Genomic DNA, 25706 nt, shown 5'->3' with positions numbered 1-25706 from the left:
AGTTCAATAGTTAAAGGTCTAAGTTCTTTAGACCCCTGCCGACGCAAGCAGTCGACAGCGGTCTCGGGGACTACACCCAGTGGGTTCACTCAGAGTGACCCCACTGGCATGCAGCTCAAGCAGGCCTGCCCTATTGAGATGCATGTCATAACTTACGCCTACGAGGCCAATACTACCCGACCTAAGTACAACTTACTCTCGGAGACTCTTACAGTAAATGCAATCCGACTGCAACAACTACTCGTACTCAGTCATACTATTTACAGACACAACCAAAGTAAAGACAATATGTATAAAGACAACTGTCGGTGCAAGCACTCGACAGAAGTCTCGGGGACTACACCCACTGGGTTCACTCGGAGTGAACCCATTCCAAAAGAAAGCTGTTATTCAAGACCACCCAGTGGGTTTCAAGAAAAAAGTAATTACTTACTAGACCACTTACTCGGATGTCATCTCGCAGCTCCAAGCTCCGCTGGTACAAGGCCGCAACGGAGTCGTAGGCCCTCTTGGCTTCTCCAGCCATCAGCTCCGCCTGCACCATAGCCCCCTTGGCCGCTCCCACCTGCACCTCCGGAAGACGCTGAATGCTGAATTCAGCAGTCGACGAGCCTAGAATCGTCGGAGTTTCCTGAGGCATCCCAAGGTCCACCCCAGTCGGCTCCTCATCCACCAGCACTGGTTCAGTCTGTGGCAGCGCCTCAGTCGGCAGGACGTCGGCGGCGAGAGCGGCAGCAGGAGGAGCAGCCTCAAGAACAGGCTCCACAGCTGGGTCGGCTCTCCCCTGGTCGTCCTCGTCTAGGCAGATCGCCCCTGACAGGCCGAACGACACGAAGTCTCAGAAAAAGAAAGAAGCAGGACCTATGATAGAATTTGAGACGCGATGGGATAAAACACTCGACGCTCCTACAACGCACCTGGCTGAGACGAAACGACGTTGTCTGTGTCCATGGGATCGTCTCCTTGGCGCGCCGGAGAGGTGGCAGAGGTAGCGACCCTGTCGAGTGAAATCCATTCGGCCAGTAAACAGAAGTTCATTCGGATATCAGAAAGAATTTAAAGCTGGATACACTTACGTGGAGGTGACGGGGGCGGCAACCCTCATTCGCGGCAGAGCCTTCCGAGGTTTAGGGGCACTCGGCTTGGGTGCCTTAGAAGATTGGCCCGCGGGCTCAGCAGCGGCATCCCTGGTCCTCTTAGTGCTTCGAACACTCGGGACCACTGGAGCAGTAGGCAGAGCACTCGAAGACGCGGGAGGAGCCGAGGGGACAGCGGGCTCGTGTCGGCGCTTGGTCCGATGCTCTAGTTGCGGAGGTGGCGAGTCCTGCTCCTCGTCTTCTTCCTCTTCCTCGCTGCTCTCCTCCTCCGATTCCCCGCTGTCGGAGACGTACTCGGCGCTCTCCACACTGCCCTCCTGGCTGCCTTCCTCCTCTTCCTCCGCCGGATTCCCATTCGAGACGGGGGAGAACCAGTTGGTCCACGCCTGCATAAATTTCAGTCGGAAACATCAGACATCACACGGAGATATAGACAAACTGCAGGAATTAAGACAGTTCAGTGCACTCGACAAGTGCCACTCACCTGATTCGGTGGAGGATGATCCGCGTTGTAAGGCTTCACTCGCCAAGCTCCTTTGGGATTCTCACAGGGGCCCGTGATTTGGAGCACCCACGAGGTCACCCTCTCCTCACTCACGCCCACCACGTTGGTCCGAGTGGAGTCTTCGGGCCCCGTGTAATGCCACATGGCATGGTCGCGAGCCTGCAGAGGCTGGATCCACCGACCAAGGAAGACTTCCAGCAAGTCTATGCCGGTGACCACCCTCCTGACGACGTCCACGAGTGCCTCAACCAAAGGCTGGATGTCGTTCTTCTCCGCCTTCGAGAGCGCGAGCTGCTTAGGCGGGGCGGGCCGATCTAGACTAAAAGGAGGCAGCCCAATCGACGCATTCGGACAGGCGATATCCTGGCAGTAGAACCACGTCGACTGCCAGTTCCTAACCGACTCACTTAACTGGAGAGCGGGATAGCTACTCCGACTCTTTTTCTGGAAACCTAAGCCCCCGCAGAGCTGGAGGAGATGCGTCTTATCATCCGACTGGCTAAGTCGTTTGATGGTTTGGGATCTGGCGGAAAAGATGTGTTTGAACAAACCCCAATGGGGGGGCAGCCGATGAAACACTCGCACAAAACTATAAAGGCAGAAAGATGGGCGATGGCATTCGGAGGGAAATGGTGAAGTTGGGCCCCGAAGTGATTCATGATGCCTTTGAAGGAAGGATGCGGGGGCAAAGAAAAACCTCGGTGGACGTGGCTGAGCAGCAGGACGTGCTCCCCCTCACGAGGCGCTGGCTCGACCTCGTTCTCCGCCGGCAGCCTCCAGGACTTGTGCACGATCATACCGTGCTCCACCAGCTGCAGCAGATCCCCCTCCGTCACCGTGGAGGGGAGGAAGTCGCCCTGGATCCATCCCGCCGGCAGCCGCCGCTGAGCAGGCGCTGCCGTCTTCCCCTTCTTCTTCCTCGCCTCCATCTTGCTGGTCTGGCCCTTGGTCATGGCGGCGGTTGCGAGCCCTCGGGAGGAAGGAGAAGGGAGGAGTATAGGAGCGCTGGAGGTGGCAAGGAAGCCGAAGCAGGCGAGAGCAAGGGATTCGGCAAGCGTAACGGAGAAGCCTCGCCGCCGAGATTTAAATAGGGTTCCGACTGGGTCGCTGGCAGGTGGCCCCGAAACCTTATCCCCCCGACCCACCGCGGCGATATTAGTGGAGAGGTTGAAGGCGCGAGAATCGAGGTGTCAGGCGCTACTCGAGCGCGCTGGCGTCATCCCCGCTGGGCGCGCGGAAACCGAAATTTGAGGATCCCGGAAAATCCGCCGCTGTCAGTTGACCGGTCGCCTCAGAAGATGCCGCCGAAGCATTCGGCTCCCGACAGTCTGTTCCGCGAGTACTTCCACTCGGATCGACGATCAGAAAAGTCAAAATGGACCGAGGCAAGCAACGGCCAAGCCGAATCTGTTCCAGTCCGATTCAACTTCAAACATCGCTTCGTCGTTCCAACCTCAATCTATTCGGGGACTAATGATGGGGTTATAGTCCTAGGGTAGGGTCATAGGCCTGCCCTATAGGTCCTACCCAGGGACTAACCCTCACAAAGGACAAGACCCTTAGTCAACTCCGACTGAATTAAGGAATCCCTGTCTTCCAGTCAGTAACATACCTTCGATCCTCCAGTCGGCGACTAGCATTCGGAGGACATCGAGTCAACCGACTGCATACCACTCGGTACATCGTAACCCCCTGGAGGGAAACGGTCGTACGTTTCCGGGTGCATTTATTAGCATTAAGGGCGTACGTTACCTGTAACGTACACATTCAATCGCCACTACTCCACCCCTGTACCGGAACCGTTGTGGAGGGTAGCGCACTCTATATAAGCCACCCTCCCCCACTGGTAAAGGGGTTAGCAATTCATTGTATTCTCTATTCCACTTGACAACAAAGCTCCCTGAGCACTGAGACGTAGGGCTATTACCTCCACTGCAGAGGGGCCTGAACTCATACATCCTCGCCGTAGCTAGGACTCTGCCCGTCCTTTTCGTACCCCATACATCTACTGTCAGGCTTATACCCACGACACTATACAACTGGCTAATGAACATGAAGAACATGCTGGTGATGAATCTTCTCATACTGTAACTGCTGAAAAATCTGCCAGGCCTGCAACTGCCTATGCAATGCATGAAGAAAATGCTCCTTCACCAAAATCTTCAAAAGTGAAGAAAGTGGCACTTCCTTCTGCCTTATAAGTGAAGAAAAGAAAAGCTGCTGAGAAGGAAGCCAAGAAGAGAAAGGCTTCAACACCCTCAAAGTCTTCAGAGGCAAAATGCATGAAGATTTTGCTTACTTCATCATCGGCTCCAGTTGATGCAATTCCTCTCAGCGTTGCACCATCGTACATGATTGTACCATTTGGTGACGAACATATCATTCCAGAAATGGATGAGGAAATGGATGAAAGTCGCTCTATAGCATCCACACCAATAGATGAGGAAATTCAAGCCGGTCGAATTCCTCAAGTCTCAACACCTCCTCCTCAAAACCCAAAGATGACTGCTAAAGAAAAGGAGGATGATGTGGACATTGGCTGCACCACAACAGTAAGCCATGATGATTTCTAGGAAAAGCCTCATCCAAATTCGCCAATGGTCCCTCCAATTCCTCAAATCCCCGAATCCCCTACAGCTACTGAAACTTTGACATGCTCTGAAGAAAACAGCTCACCTGTGATGTCACCAACACACCAAAAATCAGCTGCAAAACCTGATGAAATGCAAATGTTGAAGAAACTATTGTACCTACAACTGCACCAACGAGACTCCATATTCCTCAAATTGAAGAGCAAGTGCCTCAAGAAACTGCCTCGGCACAAAATAAGGAAACAACTGATGCACCACTTCTTGAAAATCCAGAATCAGCAATTTTGGTGGCTAAAATTCCTCAAGCTGAAGAAATTCCACACCAAAATCTTCAACCAACGCCTCATCAGCCATACTCAAAGAGGCCAAAGTTTATGAAAGCAGATTTCTATTAAGAACATCATTTCTTCACTAGGGAAAATCCATACGACAAGCCTCGAATCAGGCACATGATGTTTTGGACCAGAACACAACTCAACTACTATGTTGTTGTGTGATGACGAGATGATGTATATACTTCTCGCCCCTCGTTCGATACCCCAAGTGGAAGGTGGAGATGTTGTCAGCAGCAAATTTCCCTTACACGAAGACTGTAAGATTTATCGAAACAGGAGGACTCCTAGGCTCAACAAGTAGGTGTATTCCACCCTAGCGCTAGCAGAAGACGTGGTCCTGCACACACAACAAATAACTTTGCTCCCAACGAGTACAAAGATGTTGTCAATCTCTCCAGCCTTGTAGTTTGCAAAGGATCAAAACACAAGCGGTAAGATAATAGTGATTGCAATGGAAATGTAAATGAAACGGTAAATGATGGAGGTGTAAACAATGATGGGGATATGGACCGGAGTTACATGATGTTCACTAGTGATGTCTCTCTCCCAAAAGACGATAAACAACTATGCTAGGGTAAACAAAGCACAGTTGGGTGATGACCCACAAGTATAGGGGATCAATCATAGTCCTTTCTATAAGTAAGAGTGTCGAACCCAACGAGGAGGAGAAGGCTCGGATAAACGGTTTTCAGCAAGGTAATAACTGCAAGCACTGAAAGTAACGGTAACAAGTGATGGTTTAGTGAGGTGAAACGTAGCAAGCGAAAAGTAATAAGTAACAAGTAGTAGTAACGGTGCAGCAAAGTGGCCCAATCCCTTTTGTAGCAAGGGACAAGCCTGAGCAAAGTCTTATAAGAGGAAAAACGCTCCCGAGGACACACGGGAATTTCTGTCATGCTAGTTTCATCATGTTCATATGATTCGCGTTCGTTACTTTTATAGTTTGATATGTGGGTGGACCGGCGCTTGGGTACTGCCCTTACTTGGACAAGCATCCCACTTATGATTAACCCCTCTCGCAAGCATCCGCAACTACGAAAGAAGAATTAAGACAACGTCTAACCATAGCATTAAACTAGTCGATCCAAATCAGCCCCTTACGAAGCAACGCATAGACTGGGGTTTAAGCTTCTGTCACTCTAGCAACCCATCATCTACTTACTACTCCCCAATGCCTTCCTCTAGGCCCAAATATGGTGAAGTGTTATGTAGTCGACGTTCACATAACACCACTAGAGGAAAAACAACATACAACATATCAAAATACCGAACGAATACCATATTCACATGACTATTCTTAGCATGACTTATCCCATGTCCTCAGGAACAAAAGTAACTACTCACAAAGCATAATCATAATCTTGATCAGAGGTGTAATGAATAGTATCAAGGATCTGAACATAAACTCTTCCACCAAGTAATCCAACTAGCATCAACTAGAAAGAGTAATCAACACTACTAGCAACCTTACAAGTACCAATCGGAGTCGCGAGACGGAGATTGGTTACAAGAGATGAACTAGGGTTTGGAGAGGAGATGGTGCTGATGAAGATGTTGATGGAGATGACTCCCCTCAGACGAGAGGAGTGTTGGTGATGACGATGGCGACGATTTCCCCCTCCGGGAGGGAAGTTTCCCTGACAGGATCGTCCTGCCAGAGCTCTAGATTGGATCTGCTCAAGTTCCGCCTCGTGGCGGCGGAGAATCCATGAAAAAGCTCCACCCTGATTTTTTCTCGGACGAAACCCTTCAGATGGCAAAATAGGGTGGCTAGTGGGCCACCAGGGTGCCCACAAGCCCTGTTGTCGCGACCAGGGGGGTAGGCCGCGGCAACCAGACTTGTGGGCCCCTGGCTGCGCCCAGTATTTTTTGTATATTCCCAAAAAATCCACGTTGATTTTCAGAGCATTTGGAGTTGCGCAGAATAGAGGACTCATACTTGCTCCTTTTCCAGTCCAGAATTCCAGCTGCCGGTATTCTCCCTCTTCAAATAAACCTTGCAAAAGAAGAGAGAAAAGGCATAAGTATGGTTCCACAAAGTATAATAAGAGTCCATAAAGCGATAAATATCAACATGAAAGCATGATGCAAAATGGACGTATCAACTCCCCCAAGCTTAGACCTCGCTTGTCCTCAAGCGAAAACCAAGACCCAAAATATGTCCACATGTTTAGGGATGAAGGTGTCGATAAAACATAATATGGACATGAGGGCATCATGATCACTCATAGTACAACAATACATCACAAAGATTCTTATGGGAAAGTAACAATTCCTTCACAAAGCAAAGTATGAAAAAAAAACCTTACCGAGAAGTAGCCAACAACAGTCCATAGCCATTGATGAAATTGCAATTTATCATAACATCACAAAGAGTCAAATAAGAGCTTGTAAGGCAAATCCACATACTCAATCATCTCTTTTATTTTCCACAATTGTTACAACTCACGTGGTACTCATGATATCAAAGTTTCAGTTGGACACACAGAAAGATAGGGGCTTATAATTTTGCCTCCCAACCGTTTACCTCAAGGGTAAAGTCAACAATAATAAAGCATAAGTACTCAGCTCCAAGTTGATATATGAATATAAATCTTTCCCAAGCATATGATGTTCACCAAGAAAAAGGCTAACTTAAGGAATTGGTGAAGATCACCATGACTCTCACAAGGACAAAAAGTAAAGGTACAAGATTGGCCCTTCGCAGAGGGAAGCAGAGGTTTTCATGCGCTTTTGAGGTTTGGATGCATGTCCTCTTAGTGCGGAGGAATGTCACTTTATATTGCCTCCTGTGATAAAGAACTTTATTATGCAGTCTGTCGCTTTTATGTCTTCCTCATCACAGGTTCGTAGAAAGCTTATTTTCCACACACTAATAGATCATACATATTAGAGAGCAATTTTTATTGCTTGCACCGATGACAATTTACTTGAGGGATCTTATTCAATCCATAGGTAGGTATGGTGGACACTCACGGCAAAACTGGGTTGAAGGTTTATGGATGCATAAGTAGTATCTCTACTTGGTGCGGGAGTTTTGGCTAATATGAGGTGGAAGCAATCGTCACATGCTAAGGGATCTCTAATCATATAACATTGTTTGGAACCAAGCAAACACAATTCATTATGTTGTCTTCCTTGTCCAACATCTACTTCTAAGCATGTAATAGTTTGGTGAGTGCTCACAATCATAGATGGTGTCAGAGATGATATATTTATATGTGAACTTCTCTTTCCTTATTACTTCTTATTAATTGCAACAATGACTGAGGTCTATGGTGATCTATTCTCAACAAGTTTCAATCATCATACTTGTTATATGTGAAGCTATCACTTTCCATAAGATCATCTCATGATCTTTGATGCTATCATTCTTTTCATACTTTTGATCACGACACAAAACAAAGCCCTTGACTAAGATACTCTTTATTATATACCTCGCAAGCTCGAATACATCGGGGGATACACAAGGCAAAAGACTCAAACTAAAACACTAAAGACATAATCCACTAAGAGAAGAAATAAAAACTGAAACGGAAAGAACTAAAACAAAGGTAAAAGCAAAAGATATAAAGATGATACGATACCAGGGCAACTCCCCCAAGCTTGGCAAAAGCCAAGGGGATTGCCCATACCAATGCTTAGTTGTCTTCCTTTGGTGGTGATGGTGGTGGTGTTGTTGAAGTAGTCTGATCCTCCGTCTTCCAAGGCATAGGAGCTCCATCATGGTAGGATGAACGAGTCACCGGAATCCTCAAATCTGTAGCCAACCGTATTGATTTAAATCTATACTCATACTCACAGTTTTGGTTCTGCAGGTCATAGATCTGGCCCTGAAGTTGATCAACCCTTTCATAGAGCCTGGAGAGGTGCTTCCCAATGTCAATGGCATCCATCTTGTGATTGTTGGTGAACTCTGTGATCATCATGTGGTTGGCGTTGAGTCCACGCTCCACCATCCCTTGGCACTTGAAGACTTGTTGCTCCATTGCTTCAAGCCTCGTCTCCACGCTTCCGGTCTTCTTAGGCCCCTCAACATCACGGATGTGCAACATCCCCTCGCTCATCTTGATAGATTAGGGGTGTTGCAATACTTCCGTGAGGTAGGGATTGATGACCTTCTCGAAGATCTTGTCCTTAGGAACTTTTGGGGAAGTCATGACAATCTATATCTGGAACAAAAACAGGCTCGAAATGAAAACAGAGGAAAACTGCGCGATATGGAGATCAAAACCCTCGGGCGTATATATAATGATTTTTTCTGGACCAGAAGGAGTGCTCCACAAGAAAACGGAGACCGGGAGGCACACGAGGTGCCCACAAGCCCTGTAGCCACCGCTAGGGGGCAGGTGGCGGCTACCAAGCTTGTGGCCGCCTCGTGCGCTCTCCGGACTGCTTTTTATTTTTCTAATTTTCCATAAATTCCAAAACGGATAAAATTTCCTACTCGAAAAGTTTCGGAGTCCAATTACTTACCGAAACACATACCTCTTCGTTTTCAGGGTCTGAAACAGGCTGATAAACATCCCTTATGTACTCCTCTCGAGTTATGATATTGATGATATTGGTCTCAACATTTATGGGAGTACCAGAGATGTAATGCTTGATTCTTTGCCCATTTACCACTCTAGGAAAATCACCTTCCGTGTTATTGATTTTGATGGCACCGGAACGATATACTTCCTCGACAACGTAGGGACCTTCCCATTTAGAGAGAAGCTTGCCTGCGAAGAATCTTAAGCGAGAATTGTATAGCAGGACATAATCACCTACATTGTACTCTCATTTTTGTATTCTTTTGTCGTGCCATCTCTTAACCTTTTCCTTGAACAACTTGGCATTCTCGTATGCCTGGGCCCTCCATTCATCTAATGAGCTGATATCAGAGAAACAATTCTCACCGGCAAGTTTGAAATCGAAGTTGAGCTCTTTGATTGCCCAATAAGCTTTGTGTTCCAGCTCAAGAGGTAAATGACAAGCCTTATCGTAAACCATTTTATATGGAAACATGCCCATGGGATTCTTATAAGCAGTCTTATAAGCCCATAGTGCATCGTCAAGTTTGCTAGACCAATTCTTTCGAGATCTATTGACGGTCTTTTGTAAGATCAATTTGATCTCCCTATTACTCAACTCCACTTGACCACTAGACTGAGGATGATAAGGAGATGCAACTCTATGGTTGACATCGTACTTAGCGAGCATCTTGCGAAAAACACCATGAATGAAGTCTGAACCGCCATCAGTCATCAGATATCTAGGGACTCCAAATCTTGGGAAAATGACTTCTTTAAGCATCTTAATAGAGGTGTGGTGATCAGCATTTCTAGTGGGGATAGCTTCTACCCACTTAGTGACTTAATCGACACCAACTAAGATGTGAGTATACCCATTGGAACTCGGGAAAGGTCCCATATAATCAAAGCCCCAGACATCAAATGGTTCAATGACAAGTGAATAGTTCATAGGCATTTCCTGACGCTTACTGATATTCCCTATTCTTTGGCATTCGTCACAAGACAAGACAAACTTACGGGCATCCTTGAAGAGAGTGGGCCAATAGAAACCTGATTGCAATACCTTATGAGCAGTTCTGTCTCCAGCATGGTGTCCTCCGTAGGCTTCGGAATGACACTTCTGCAGGATATGTCCATGTTCATGTTCAGGCACACAACGTCTAATAACACCATCTACTCCTTCCTTATAAAGGTGAGGATCATCCCAAAAGTAGTGTCTCAAATCAAAGAAGAATTTCTTCTTTTGCTGGTAGGTGAAACTGGGTGGTATGTATTTGGCTACGATATAGTTTGCGTAATCAGCATACCACGGTGCACTATGTGAAGTGCGGATGACATTCAATTTCTCATCAGGAAAGCTATCATCAATAGGTCGTGGGTCATCAAGGACATTCTCTAGCCTAGACAAGTTATCTGCTACAGGGTTATCAGCACCCTTTCGGTCAACAACGTGCAAATCAAATTCCTTTAGCAGGAGAACCCATCTGATTAGCCTAGGCTTAGCGTCCTTCTTCTCCATAAGGTACTTAATAGCACCATGATCAGAGTGAATACTGACTTTGGAGTCAACTATATAAGATCTGAACTTTTCACATGCAAACACGACTCCTAAAAATTCCTTCTCCGTAGTGGCATAGTTTCTTTGGGCACTGTCTAGAGTTTTACTAGCGTAGTGAATGACATTCAACTTCTTGTCAACTCTTTGTCCTAGAACAACACCAACAACATAATCACTAGCATCGCACATGATTTCAAAGGGCAAGTTCCAATCAGGTGGTTGAACAATAGGTGCGGTTATCAAGGCCTCCTTAAGTATTTCAAAAGCTTCCTCACAATCCTCATCAAAAACAAAAGGAACATCCTTCTACAAGAGGTTGGTAAGAGGCCTAGAAATCTTAGAGAAGTCTTTAATGAACCTTCTATAGAAACCGGCATGACGTAGGAAACTTTGTATACCTCTGATATCTGTGGGGCAAGGCATTTTCTCAATTGCATCAACCTTAGCCTTATCAACTTCAATGCCTTTCTCAGAGATTTTGTGTCCTAAGACGATGCCTTCATTAACCATGAAGTGGCACTTCTTCCAGTTCAAGACGAGGTTGGTATCTTTGCATCTCTGTAAAACTCGATCAAGGTTGCTGAGGCAATCGTCAAAGGAAGAACCGTAAACGGAGAAATCATCCATGAAAACCTCAACAATCTTTTCACAAAATTCAGAGAATATTGCCATCATATATCTTTGAAAGGTGGCAGGTGCATTGCACAAGCCAAAAGGCATACGTCTATAAGCAAAGTTACCGAAGGGGCAGGTGAAAGTGGTTTTCTCCTGATCAGATTGTGCAACAGGTATTTGCGAGAAACCTGAATAACCGTCTAGAAAGCATAAGTGTGTGTGTTTAGATAGCCTTTCTAGCATTTGGTCGATAAATGGCAAAGGATAATGGTCTTTCCTGGTTGCCTTGTTCAGTAATAATCCTCTATGGGATTAGTTCATTCTTATCATTAGGAACGACAATGATACCTCCCTTCTTAGGTACGTAATGTACTGGGCTTCCCAATCGCTATGAGCAACAGGATAAATGATTCCTGCTTCCAGAAGCTTTAATATTTATTTTCTCACGACCTCTTTCATCCTCGGATTTAACCTCCGTTGATGGTCAGCAACTGGCTTAGAATCAGGATCGGTTTTAATCTTGTGCTGACATAGAGTGGTACTAATACCCTTTAGATCATCAAGAGTATATCCAATAGCAGCACGGTGCTTCCTCAAAGTTTTTAGTAACTTCTTCTCTTCGTAATTCGAGAGGTGAGCACTAATAATAACAGGATATATCTCCTTCTCATCAAGATAGGCATACTTAAGAGTATCTGGTAACTGTTTTAGCTCGAACACAGGATCACCCTTTGGTGGGGGAGGATCCCCAAGCAGTTCAACAGGCAGATTATTCTTGAGAATAGGATATTGTTCCAAAACAACTTTATCTATCTCATCTCTTTCATCCATATGCATATCATTTTCATGCTCAAGCAGATATTGTTCTAAAGGATCCGTAGGAGGTACGACAATAGAGGCAAGAGCAATGATTTCGTCCCTACCAGACGACTCTTTTTCATGGGGTTGTCTTCCAAACTTGGAGACGTTAAACTCATGAGACACACCCTCAAAACTAACAGTGACAGTCTATTTAACGCAACCAATATGAGCATTGACAGTGTTGAGGAAGGGTCTACCAAATATGATGGGACAAAAGCTATCTTGTGTAGTAGCAAGGACGAGGAAATCAGTAGGATACTTCGTCTTACCACACAGGACTTCTACGTCTCTCACAATTCCCAAAGGGGAGATAGTGTCTCTATTAGCTAGCGTAATAGTGACATCAATGGGTTCTAACTCAGCAAGTGCAATCTCATCTTTGATTTCATCGTATAGGGACCGGGGTATTGCACTAACACTAGCACGCATATCACAGAAACAACGGGCAGGCCAACTACATGTCCGTATTTGTCTTTCGCGTGAGGTTTAGCAATTCTAGCGGAGTCCTCACAGAATTTGATAACATGCCCGTTTATGTCTTCGGCTAAGAGATATTTGATAATAGCAACACTAGGTTCAACTCTAATTTCCTCAGGGGGTGCAAGTGGTCTAATGTAACCCCTACGTATCACAGTTGGAGCTTTAGAATAATCCTTTTTCCTAGCAGGGTAAGGTGGTTTCTCAGCGTAGGCACAAGGAACAATAGGATCACTAAAGGCAATGACTTTCTCTTCAACTAGATTGGGTTTAACTATGTTGACTTCTATAGACGGATGATACTTAAACCACTTCTCTTTGGGAAGATCGACATGAGCAGCAAAAGATTCACACAGAGAAGCTACTATCTCAGAGTCAAGTCCATACTTAGCGCTAAAATCTCTAGAAGTGTTTGTTTCAACAAATGATTTAACACAATCAAACTGGAAATTCATACCTCACTCCTTACCTTCTTCAAGCTCCCAATCTTCAGAGTTATGTTTGATTATTTCCAATAAATTCCACTTGTGATCAATATCCTTCTTCATAAAAGAACCGGTACAAGAACTGTCAAGCATGGTACGATCTTCGTGAGAAAGCCGAGCATAAAAGTTTTGAGTGATAATTTCTCTCGAGAGCTCATGCTTGGGGCATGAATATAGCATCGATTTAAGCCTCCCCCAAGCTTGAGCTATGCTTTCCCTATCACGAGGCCAAAAGTTATAAATATAATTCCGATCACGATGTACTAAATGCATAGGATAAAACTTTTGATGAAATTTCAATTTCAACCGATTGTAGTCCCATGATCCAGTATCATCACATAGCCTATACCATGTCAACGCCTTATCCTTCAAAGATAAAGGAAAGACTTTCTTCTTTACCTCATCCTCGGGCAAACCTGCAAGCTTAAATAAACCACAAACTTCATCTACATAGATTAGATGCAAGTCTGGATGTGAAGATCCATCTCGTCTAAAAGGATTAGCCAGCAGTTTTTCAAGCATACCCGAAGGAATTTCTTAAAAGATATTTTCAGTAGGTACCTCAGGTTGAGGAACAACTCCTCGTGCTTCCGTTCATGGTGAAGTTACCCCGAACAAATTCCTGAAAGGAACAGTTTCCATAGTGACAAGTGACAATAAATTTCAGCACAGTATATAAATGTTCCCTTACCAAATTCCACTTACCAAAGGCGCTTTCCTCCCCGGCAAAGGCGCCAAAAAAGAGTATTGATGACCCACAAGTATAGGGGATCAATCATAGTCCTTTCTATAAGTAAGAGTGTCGAACCCAACGAGGAGGAAAAGGCTCGGATAAACGGTTTTCAGCAAGGTAATAACTGCAAGCACTGAAAGTAGATGTAACAAGTGATGGTGTAGTGAGATGAAACGTAGCAAGCGAAAAGTAACAAGTAACAAGTAGTAGTAACGGTGCAGCAAAGTGTCCCAATCCCTTTTGTAGCAAGGGACAAGCCTGAACAAAGTCTTATAAGAGGAAAAACGCTCCCGAGGACACACGGGAATTTCTGTCATGCTAGTTTCATCATGTTCATATGATTCGCGTTCGTTACTTTGATAGTTTGATATGTGGGTGGACCGGCGCTTGGGTACTGCCCTTACTTGGACAAGCATCCCACTTATGATTAACCCCTCTCGCAAGCATCCGCAACTACGAAAGAAGAATTAAGACAACGTCTAACCATAGCATTAAACTAGTGGATCCAAATCAGCCCCTTACGAAGCAACGCATAGACTCGGGTTTAAGCTTATGTCACTCTCGCAACCCATCATCTACTTACTACTCCCCAATGCCTTCCTCTAGGCCCAAATATGGCGAAGTGTTATGTAGTCGACGTTCACATAACACCACTAGAGGAAAAACAACATACATCATATCAAAATACCGAGCGAATACCAAATTCACATGACTATTATTAGCATGACTTATCACATGTCCTCAGGAACAAAAGTAACTACTCACAAAGCATAATCATAATCATGATCCGAGGTGTAATGAATAGCATCAAGGATCTGAACATAAATCTTCCACCAAGTAATCCAACTAGCATCAACTACAAAGAGTAATCAACACTACTAGCAACCTTACAAGTACCAATCGGAGTCGCGAGACGGAGATTGGTTACAAGAGATGAACTAGGGTTTGGAGAGGAGATGGTGATGATGAAGATGTTCATGGAGATGACTCCCCTCCGACGAGAGGAGTGTTGGTGATGACGATGGCGACAATTTCCCCCTCCGGGAGGGAAGTTTCCCCGGCAGGATCTGTGATAGCCCGATGCCGACGTTCCAGAAGATTCTCCTTTCTTTCTGTTTTGTCGTGTGTCTATTTTCTTTTGTCGCATCATCAGCATTGCATAGGCATCTCCGTTGCCGCTAGTTTTCAAAAGTTGCATCCGTTGTTAGTTGTCGGTTCTCGTCGTTGTCCGTTCTGAGCCCGACCGCACTCGCACGCGCCGCGGCATCATCGAAACCCTGTTTTAAAAGTGCGTGTAAAACTTTCTCTGATTGGGTTGACATTTGACGTGCGGTCTTATTTTAATATAGGTAGGCCGCCATTCAAATTTCATCGCAATCGGAGTCCGTCTGGTACCCGAACGGTCGACCGTAGCGGTACCGTATTCGGTCTATCGTCGGATGTTTTTTTATGTTTTAAATATCGTTGCCGCGCTGCACCACTTCCCTCTCATCTTAGCCAAGACCACTCTACAGAGCTACCTAGACCATATAAACCCCACCTCCGGTTGCGGCCATCGGATGGTCATCGAACGGATGCAATCCACCCCACCATAATACCACCTACTATATATAGTTTCAAACCCTAGCTAAAACAGCCAAGCCCTAAATTCTAGGAGTTTTGTCCCCCTGCCGCCGCCGGGTCTCTCTTCCACCTCGGGATCCTCCCAGATGTCCCGATCCACAAACTAGCCTCCAACCGTCCAAGCCCGACCTCTCCTCCTCTCGTGCGTGGGCGTGTCCCCTTGCCACCGCACGTGCAGGTCCTCACCCCAGCATCTGCAGCCTCTCTTCGTTTTGGAGGAGCCATCCCCGAGCAATCCTCCTCGCCCCATGCTCTGCCCGACCTGCTGTTGCAAGAGCCGCCAAGACCAAGCCCTGCCGCCAGCAACGAGGCCAGCCGTGACCGCACCTTCTTCTTCTACTCCATCTCCCGTTACCCTCTCTCATCTCTCTGTTTCCCTCTCGTGTGCAGCAGGTGCAGCACCACCCCACCATGGAGAGGAGCTGCATCCGGTCGCCCGATCTCCGCGTCCGCGCCGCCCCAAGCCTCCTCGTCCCCGGGAATGGAAACCCCGGTGTCGGATCTATCGAACCCCGTCGTTCCCGCGCCTCCGGACCTCATCCCCAAGCCGATTCCGCCATGGCATCCCCTGCATCCCCGACCTGCTATGAGCTGTTCAATGTTCAGTTTCGTCGGGTTCATCTTTGTTTTGCAGTTCCCGCTCGACGCAGTGCATTACAAAAGTTTAGTCCGGCTTGAAGCACAAGGAGCATGCTAGCTCAGCTGGTTTGCACCACCTGCTTCCACCTAGGCGACCAAGGATCGAATCCTGGGAGCCCCTTTATTGTGTTGTTTGATCTGTTTTGAGGAGTGCGTGATAGTATAGTTCGCCCAGGGCGCTGGTCCATTTCGGGCCGCAAATTCAGTCCAACATTTTTTTTCACTTTGCCTGTGAATTTAGCTTTTATCAAGGAATTTCTGTTTTATAGGAAAGTCCCCTCCTTTCATGCATATTTCAGAAATTGCATTTTTTTCCAAACGTCCATAGATATTAAACTATGCGATGGATCACGACGCAATATATATGTAACTTGTGTAGAATTTCGTGTAGATTATGATTTTATGACTTGCGTATTTGTTTGACGGGGTTTGCCGTGCCAAATGCTTAGATTTACGTGCTATCCCAATAGAATATTACATGTCTTTAATTTTTGTGCATTCCCGAATTGCTCGTATGCCGTAATAGAAATGTCCATGTTTTAGGAACACCTTTGCCACGTATTTTAGAGTAGTCGTTTGTATTTTTGCGTGTAGGGATTTGCCGCTAGTTTATTTTCCCGTGTTTAGGTTATTTTCTCGCATTTACGTGTGGCAATTTTTTGTTATTGAAACCCCACATATTTTATATGTTTTCGGGTTGGGATTTTTCTGTGCAATTAGTTTTAGCTTTTGAGCAAGTTAGTTCGCGCGATATTATGCCATGTTGCCCTTCTGTTTATTTCGTAGGATTTATTCTGAGCTTCGTTTGACGGAGTTGTCAACTAGGGAGTTGTTCTTGGGTGTTTAGTCTAGCCCGTGGTATTTTTAGTTGCAATTGAAATGCATGTTTAGGTGTGGTTTGTTTGCTCTCAAGTTGCTAGAAAAAGTGCTGATTTGGAGGAGCTGAAATATTTCTAAGTCTGGAATCTGTTATATTTTGTTGTTGTCTTCTCTTGCTTCTAACTTTTGTTCTGTAGCTCTTTTGAGGTTGGTGCAATGGAGTAAGTTATAGCCCTTGTGTTTATCTAGCATGTTGTGAATTTTCATGCCATTTGGAGTCCTGTAGCTATTGGTTTTGCTGCTGTCAATATGCCTTCAGATCGAAAACTGCACTTTCATGAGGTGTTATTTTCACTAAGTCTGAAATAGTGTGTGAGAAGCCATTTGTGACTTCTTTTCCTAGTGATCCATGATGCCATGCTAGTTTTTGTTAGTTGTTTGTAGTAGTGCTTCTTGCCCTCGTTCGTGTCATGCCTAGCTCGAGTTTATCGGAGTTATGTAGCCCGTAGTTGTGGGCATAGTAAATGCTAAGTGGCTGATTTTGGCAGATCGTAGTGATATCTTGTTTTGCTCGTAGTTTTGATCCGTAGCTCCGATGTGATCGTGTCCTACATGAAACTTGCTTAGAATCTCATGTAGTTTCGTTTTCTCTTGCTGGTTGTATGTTTTGAAGTGCTCGTGACCGTCGTTGCACACATATTGCATTCATGCCATCATATCTTGTGGTGCTTGTATCTTTTGATCCGTTGCTACGTTGGACATGTTCTTTATGTGTAGATTGCTTGAAATGACGCGTAGAATCACGTGAACTTATTTGTTTTGTTGTTTATCAACCAATTAAATGTGTTAGTTCAGATCTGGACAGAATTGTAAATTAACATGTGAGGTCGTTCCGGAGGTGCTATATGTCATTTCCGACCTCATTTAAAATGTCTAGATAGGTAGTTTAATTTCCGCTTCACCTCTTGCATGTTTGACAACATTAATATTGTCGTGTATATAATCGGGATAGAACTAAATAATTCCTATGTGGAGTTTTGTCAATATGCAACCCGTTGCATATTGAACTTCACTTAATGTGTAGTGTTTGTTTGACGTGAATTGTCATGTCGTGTCTTGTAGGTATTCAGCTGCTCATGCATCATATGTATTGTGCATCGTGTGGTGAATTCCGTGTGTTGATGCTTTTCCCGGTTTTCCCCGTCTCGATAGAGGTCGCAAGCGTGTCGGATGTGAGGACCCGTTCGACTACGTCGGTTCATCCGCTTCGCGGAGGAATTCTTCTTCCAAGCGGGATCTCAGGCAAGATGATCATTTCCCCAGATACCATTACTATCATTGCCATGCTAGTTTTACCGCTTCTATCGTTATGTCTCGTTGCCTACCACATTTTAAATACCAGCCTCTCAACAATGCCATGAAACCTTCAACCTGTTCAACCTAGCAAACCACTGATTGGCTATGTTACCGCTTGCTTAACCCTGTGTTAGCGTTGCTAGTTGCGGGTGCAGATGCTTCCATGTGAAAGCATGGGTTCCTTGTTATATCACCATATTAAATGCTATTTAATTTAATGCCCCTATATGCTTGGTAAAAGGTGGAAGGCCCGGCCTTTCTAGCCTGGTGTTTTGTTCCACCTTTGCCCCCTTAGTTTCCGGCTACCGGTGTTATGTTCCATAATTGAGCGCTCCTAACACGATCTGGGTTGTTATGGGACCCCCTTGATAATTCATTTTAGATTAAAGCTGGTCTGGCAAGGCCCAACATTGGTACTACATTTGCCTAATAACCTAATAAAATTGCATAGGGACTTTCCGGACCCCGAGGATAATTTAATCAACCCCCCGAGCCAGTGCTCCGCATGAGTGTTGGTCCACCCACCTAGCAGTCGGCGGTGCCACCTCGGGGCAACTCGAGGTTTGGCTACCATCCACTATGCATAGACGGTGTGTCCTGAGAACGAGATACGCGGCTCCTATCGGGTTCGTCGACACACCGGGTGGCCTTGCTGGATTAGTTTTACCTTTGACGAGATATCTTGTCCATCGGGATTCCGGTGATGCTTTGGGTAATCTCAGAGTTGAGGTTTTCCACTAGGGAATCCGACGAGATCGCGAGCTTCGTGATTGAGGATTTCTATGCGGCTTGTGGTAATTTGTGATGGACTAGTTGGAGCACCCTTGTAGGGTTAAATCTTTTCGGGAAGTCGTGCTCGCGGTTATGTGGCAACGTGGAAACTTTGTTTAACACTGGTTCTAGACAACTTGAAGTGAACTTAATTAAAACTTTCCAACTTTGTGCGTAACCGTGACTGTCTCTTTTGTGAGTTCCTTCTCCGATCGAGGACACGGTGCGGTTATGTCTGACGTAGGTAGGTGTTCAGGATCATCCATTTGATCATCAGTAGTCACGTTCGTTATGCGTAGATCTTCCCCCCTCTTATTTTCTTGTACTCGTAAGTTTAGCCACCAAATATATGCTTAGTCGCTGCTGCAACCTCACCACTTAACCATGTCTCACCCATTAAGCTTTGCTAGTCTTGATACCTTTGGAAATGAGATTGCTGAGTCCCCTGTGGCTCATAGATTACTACAACACCAGTTGCAGGTACAGGTAAAGGTTACTCGACGTGAGCGTGTTGATTGTTCATTGGGAGTTGCTTCTTCTTCTTCTTCTTCTTCGATCTAGGTTGGGTTCCAGGCCGGCAGCCTGGGATAGCAAGGATGGACGTCGTTCTTATTTTTCTCGTTTGTTTTCGTCCGTAGTCGGACCCTGCTCTTACTCTTGATGTTTATGTAATGTACTGTTGTGACTCTGATGTAGCTTGTGGCGAGTGTAAGCCAACTCTCTATGTATATCTCTTCTTTTCAGTACATGTACTTGTAATGATATCCATTCTTGCGACACGACAAGATGCGCTTCTATCCCTGACGAGGCCTTCGTGCCAAATTGAGGATAGGGTCGCATCTTGAGCATGAGAAGTTGGTATCAGAGCAGTACCGACCTAGGAGCCCCCCTTGATTGATCGAACTTGGCCGAGTCGAGTCTAGTGAAAAACTTCTTTGAGTCTAGTTATATATCGGAGAGTAGGATTCTTTTTTCTCCTCTTCTATGCTCTAGTGAGGAATCTTGACGTAATAATTTAATTCTACTCCTCTTCTCACTCAAAAAAAAATTTAGGATCACGCGGATATTTTTGGAATCTATATGATGCCGATGTGACGGAGTTCTGTCTTGGTGCCTCCTATCTGCTTTGAGTTTCAGGGGAGTTGAGCTCCAGGGGATTCTCGAGCACATCGTTATCATTCAGATTTCTTAGTATCTCAGAACGAAGGATGTTCGTAATTGCTTCAATACTAGTAGTGGCGAGATAACCCCGATGTCCCCAGTACTGGTGCAGATTGTTCGGGAGTACTGCCATACTTTGTATCGTTGTGATCACGAGGGTTTGTAATAGATGAAGGTCCGAGATTCTGGTCGTGTGTTGACGGATGTGATACATGTGACGGGTTAGTATAGGAGTTGTGTGATATTACTCCTTGTATCCGTGTACCAGATTGCATGACCAGATATTTCGGGAATTCATAGGTGGGAATTCAAGTATTTACTTATAGGATAATCTTCCAACAAATGCATGATGTTAGGTTGGGGTTCTACATCTAGTGGATTCCTGTCCACGAAAATATGGGACGAAATCTTTCTCATGAGTTTGTTCTGGCTTGTTTCATAAGCCTCACCCTTTGTTTTGTTGGAATATTGTAATTCAAGTTGCTTCGATGTCAAGTGGTGATTTCAGACCTTTCCAAGAGGTGTTCTCATATTTTTATGTGAATGCTAATCCTTTTGCTTAATCAATTGTCTTATCAATTCTCGTCAACCGGAGTTGTTATATCAATTCTTTTCAACCGGTGTGCTCCTCTTCAGTAATTCCATCATCTCCTATTTTGCAAGATCATTCTCTCATTTTATTCCGGAGTTTATCTCATCTGTCCCAAGTTGTCTTTGTTTTTCCCGCCCTCCCACCCTTTTCTTCAGTGATTGGATTTTCATTCAAGAGTTTTCTTTTCTTGGTGCTTCCGTTGTCTATTCTTTCTCTCTTATCCGGTGATTCATTGTGAAGATTCTCAGGAGATTCGTGTAATATTTGTTCATTCTTGTCTTCCTTACCGGTGAATTTAATTCAGTTGCCCGTGTCATCATATCCTTTTCATCCTTGTAATTCTTTCCTATGTTGGAATTTTTTATCAGTCTATCTTCTTGTTGTCATTTCTCTCTATTCTATCCGGAGTGTTGAAGATGTCTCAGAGTTCTTGTTTTCAATTTTTCCAATTATTAAAAGGGTCTCCACCTCATCAAGTTTTCATTGTACCGGTGCAATATCTCTCTTCTAAGCAATCTTTTCTAACGGTGATTTCTTTGAGTGGGCCCATAACCCACAGGTTCTTTCCCAGGATCTTATCTGGCTTTTGTAATCTTTCCCGGAGATCACTAATTCTTTCAACTATGACGTAAGTATGATTTCCATCAGTCATATTTAATTCTTCAAGTTATATTCGAATTAATTCTCATATTTGGATCAACCTTTCATTCTTCTTTATTCCGGAGTGTCTCAGCTATTCTTGGTGTTGTTCCTCGTCATCATTCTCAGCTTGCAAATTCGAAGGAGTGTTTCTCTCAGTCTTTTTCCATTCCTGTGAAGATTGTCATCTCAGCATCGTGTTATCCTCTCATTTGTTGTCAATCATGAGTGATTCATTTCTTGCGATCCGGTGCTTTTCTGAATTGTTTTCATTCTCGATCCTCCGAAGGCCATCATTTTAGAAGACTTTTTCGTTCTCAGCGTTCAGCTTTCGTTCTCTAATTCTTCTCAATTGTTGCCTCTTCGTTGTCTCTCGTTTATCTGGTGCCTTGTTCTAGTGTTCTCTCAGGTAGCTTATGATCTCTTCATTCGCATGTATATCCATTAATTCATGGTGTTCCCATTTATTTGTGAATTCTTACCGGTGCTTTCTTCAATCATACTTCAAGTGGTGCTTACCTATCTCTCTCTCTTCAAGTTTCTTTCTAGAAGAATAAGCTGTATGCTTAATCCATTGCTTGTCATCAATTTAATTTGATGAAGGATGAGCATAACATAATTATTATTCTTGATCTTCCTTCTTCGAAGAGATTTCAATTCTTCTTCCGGAGGGCTCATGATATCAATTCGTTTCTCAAGTGTTCTTATCTTTTCTTTTCCGGAGTTCCAAGTTTTATCAAGTATCTCTTCGTGAGGCTTCATCTAAGTCTTCGCTAGGTCATAATCTTATTCTTTTCTACCTTCATATATTTGCATCATTCATTTGTATACGGAGGTCCTTCTTGGTGGTTCTTCAAGTATGTGATTTTTCTCAAGTGTTCTTCAACATTCCTGTTGGACAACCTCAAGCATTCTTTCCCTTGCATTTCCTATGCGTTTGTTCTCCTTTATTCTTTGAGGTGGTATTATAGCATTCTTGTTAGTGTAGGAACCTCGAAGAGTTTTCCTTTCAAGTATGAGATAATTAAACCCACCAATTATTTGATCATGAGATATTTTCAACCCATGATTTCTTCGTTGAGCTATCTTGGTTTGGATTTCACCTAAAGCTTTTCCTATGGATTGTTGCTATCATGGTGCTTGTCATTAATCCAAGTTCTCAATGTATCCTCTTGGTGTAAGTAATTGTCCATATCTTGTTTCTCCCAATCAATCCTTGTTTCTGTAGTGGCTGGTTGTCACTCCATTAGTTTGAAAAGGTTTCCATAAGCCCACTACCATCTTATTCTTTTCGTTGTTGTTTTTCCAACAACTCCGTCCAATTCTTCTTACAAGGATGCTTGCCAAGTTCATTTGAGTTAGTAGTTGTCATTCTTTTCTTCATTCTCTTCTTCCGTTTGAGCTAGTTCCTATTCTATTGTTCCGGAGGCACTGTCTTGTTGCTCTTTTGGGTCTATTATGTTGTTCTATCAAGATCATGGTGTTCCCTTGTTCTATTCAGTTGTTTGTTATGAATATTGTCTATTTCTTCCATCTTATCGAATTTTTTTGTCCCATTTTCCTACTGAAGTGCTGCCGAAATTTTCGGTGAATTCTTGTTTGTTTCTCATATCATTCCTCATCTCTTTGCAACCTTCAAGGATCGTTGGTTTCACTCGTTTGTCAAAGAAGCGACTAAGTTTTACCTTTTTGCTTTTCTCATCCTCTCCCCCTTTCATTCTTGGATCTCGGGGCGAGATCCTCTTGTAGTGTAGGAGAGTTGTGATAGCCCGATGCCGACGTTCCAGAAGATTCTCCTTTCTTTCCGATTTCGTCGTGTGTCTATTTTCTTTTGTCGCATCATCAACATTGCATCGGCATCTCCGTTGCCGCTAGTTTTCAAAAGTTGCATCCGTTGTTAGTTGTCGGTTCTCGTCGTTGTCTGTTATGAGCCCGACCGCACACGCACGTGCCGCGGCATCGTCGAAACCCTGTTTTAAAAGTGTGCGTAAAACTTTCTCTGATTGGGTTGACATTTGACGTGCGGTCTTATTTTAATATAGGTAGGCCGCCTGTCAAATTTCGTCGCAATCGGAGTCCGTCTGGTACCCGAACGGTCGACCATAGCGGCACCGTATTCGGTCTATCGTCGGATGTTTTTTGATGTTTTAAATATCGTTGCCGAGCTGCACCACTTCCCTCTCATCTTAGCCAACACCACTGTACACAGCTACCTAGCCCATCTAAACCCCACCTCCGGTTGCGCCCATCGGATGGTCATCGAACGGATGCAATCCACCCCACCATAATACCACCTACTATATATAGTTTAAAACCCTAGCTAAAACAGTCAAGCCCTAAATTCTAGGAGTTTTGTCCCCCTGCCGCCGCCGGGTCTCTCTTCCACCTCGGGATCCTCCCAGATGTCCCGATCCACCAACTAGCCTCCAACCGTCCAAGCCCGACCTCTCCTCCTCTCGTGCGTGGGCGTGTCCCCTTGCCACCGCGCGTGCAGGTCCTCACCCCGGCATCTGCAGCCTCTCTTCGTTTTGGAGGAGCCATCCCCGAGAAATCCTCCTCGCCCCATGCTCTGCCCGACCTGCTGTTGCAGGAGCCGCCAAGACCAAGCCCCGCCGCCAGCAACGAGGCCAGCCGTGACCGCACCTTCTTCTTCTACTCCATCTCCCATTACCCTCTCTCATCTCTCTGTTTCCCTCTCGTGTGCAGCAGGTGCAGCACCACCCCACCATGGAGAGGAGCTGCAGCCGGTCGCCCGATCTCTGGGTCCGCGCCGCCCCAAGCCTCCTTGTCGCCGGGAATGGAAACCCCGGTGTCGGATCTATCGAACCCCGCCGTTCTCGCGCCTCCAGACCTCATCCCCAAGTCGATTCCGCCATGGCATCCCCTGCATCCCCGACCTGCTACGAGTTGTTCAATGTTCAGTTTCGTCTGGTTCATCTCTGTTCTGCAGTTCCCGCTTGACGGAGTGCATTACAAAAGTTTAGTCCGGCTTGAATCACAAGGAGCATGCTAGCTCAGCTGGTTTGCACCACCTGCTTCCACCTAGGCGACCAAGGATCGAATCCTCGGAGCCCCTTTTATTGTGTTGTTTCATCTGTTTTGAGGAGCGCGTGATAGTGTAGTTCGCCCAGGGCGCTCGTCCATTTCGGGCCGCAGATTCAGCCCAACATTTTTTTTCACTTTGCCTATGAATTTAGCTTGTATCAAGGAATTTCTGTTTTATAGGAAAGTCCCCTCCTTTCATGCATATTTCAGAAATTGCAGTTTTTTCCAAACGTCCGTAGATATTAAACTGTGCGATGGATCGCGACCCAATATATATATGTAACTTGTGTAGAATTTCGCGTAGATTATGATTTTATGACTTGCATGTTTGTTTGACGGGGTTTGCCGTGCCAAATGCTTAGATTTACGTGATGTCCCAATAGAATATTGCCCGTGTTTAATTTTCCTGCGTGCCCGAATTGCTCGTATGCCGTAATAGAAATGTCCATGTTTTAGGAACACCTTTGCCACGTATTTTAGAGTAGTCGTTTGTATTTTTGCGTGTAGGGATTTGCCGCTAGTTTATTTTCCCGTGTTTAGGTTATTTTCTCGCATTTACGTGTGGTAATTTTTTGTTGTTGCAACCCCACATATTTTATATGTTTTCGGGTTATAAAAATCCATGGGATTTTTCTGTGCAATTAGTTTTAGCTTTTGAGCAAGTTAGTTCGCGCGATATTTTGCCATGTTGCCCTTTTGTTTATTTCGTAGGATTTATTCCGAGCTTCGTTTGACGGAGTTGTCAACTAGGGAGTTGTTCTTGGGTGTTTAGTCTAACCCCTGGTATTTTTAGTTGCAATAGAAATGCATGTTTAGGTGTGGTTTGTTTGCTCTCAAGTTGCTAGAAAAATTGTTGATTTGGAGGAGCTGAAATATTTCGAAGTCTGGAATCTGTTATATTTTGTTGTTGTCTTCTCTTGCTTCTAACTTTTGTTCTGTAACTCTTTTGAGGTTGGTGCAATGGAGTAAGTTATAGCCCTTGTGTTTATCTAGCATATATATTGGTTTTGCTGCTGTCAATATGCCTTCAGATCGAAAACTACACTTTCATGAGGTGTTATTTTCACTAAATCAGAAATAGTGTGTGAGAAGCCATTTTGTGACTTATTTTCCTAGTTATCCATGATGCCATGCTAGTTGTTGTTAGTTGTTTGTAGTAGTGCTTCTTGCGCTTGTTCGTGTCATGCCTTGCTCGAGTTTATCGGAGTTGTGTAGCCCGTAGTTGTGGGGCGTAGTAAATGCTAAGTGGCTGATTTTGGCAAATCGTAGTGATATCTTGTTTTGCTC

The sequence above is a fragment of the Hordeum vulgare genome, chromosome 1H, assembly GCF_904849725.1.
Source record: "Hordeum vulgare subsp. vulgare chromosome 1H, MorexV3_pseudomolecules_assembly, whole genome shotgun sequence".
Classification (NCBI taxonomy): domain Eukaryota; kingdom Viridiplantae; phylum Streptophyta; class Magnoliopsida; order Poales; family Poaceae; genus Hordeum; species Hordeum vulgare.
Note: the sequence above shows the minus strand (reverse complement) of the source record.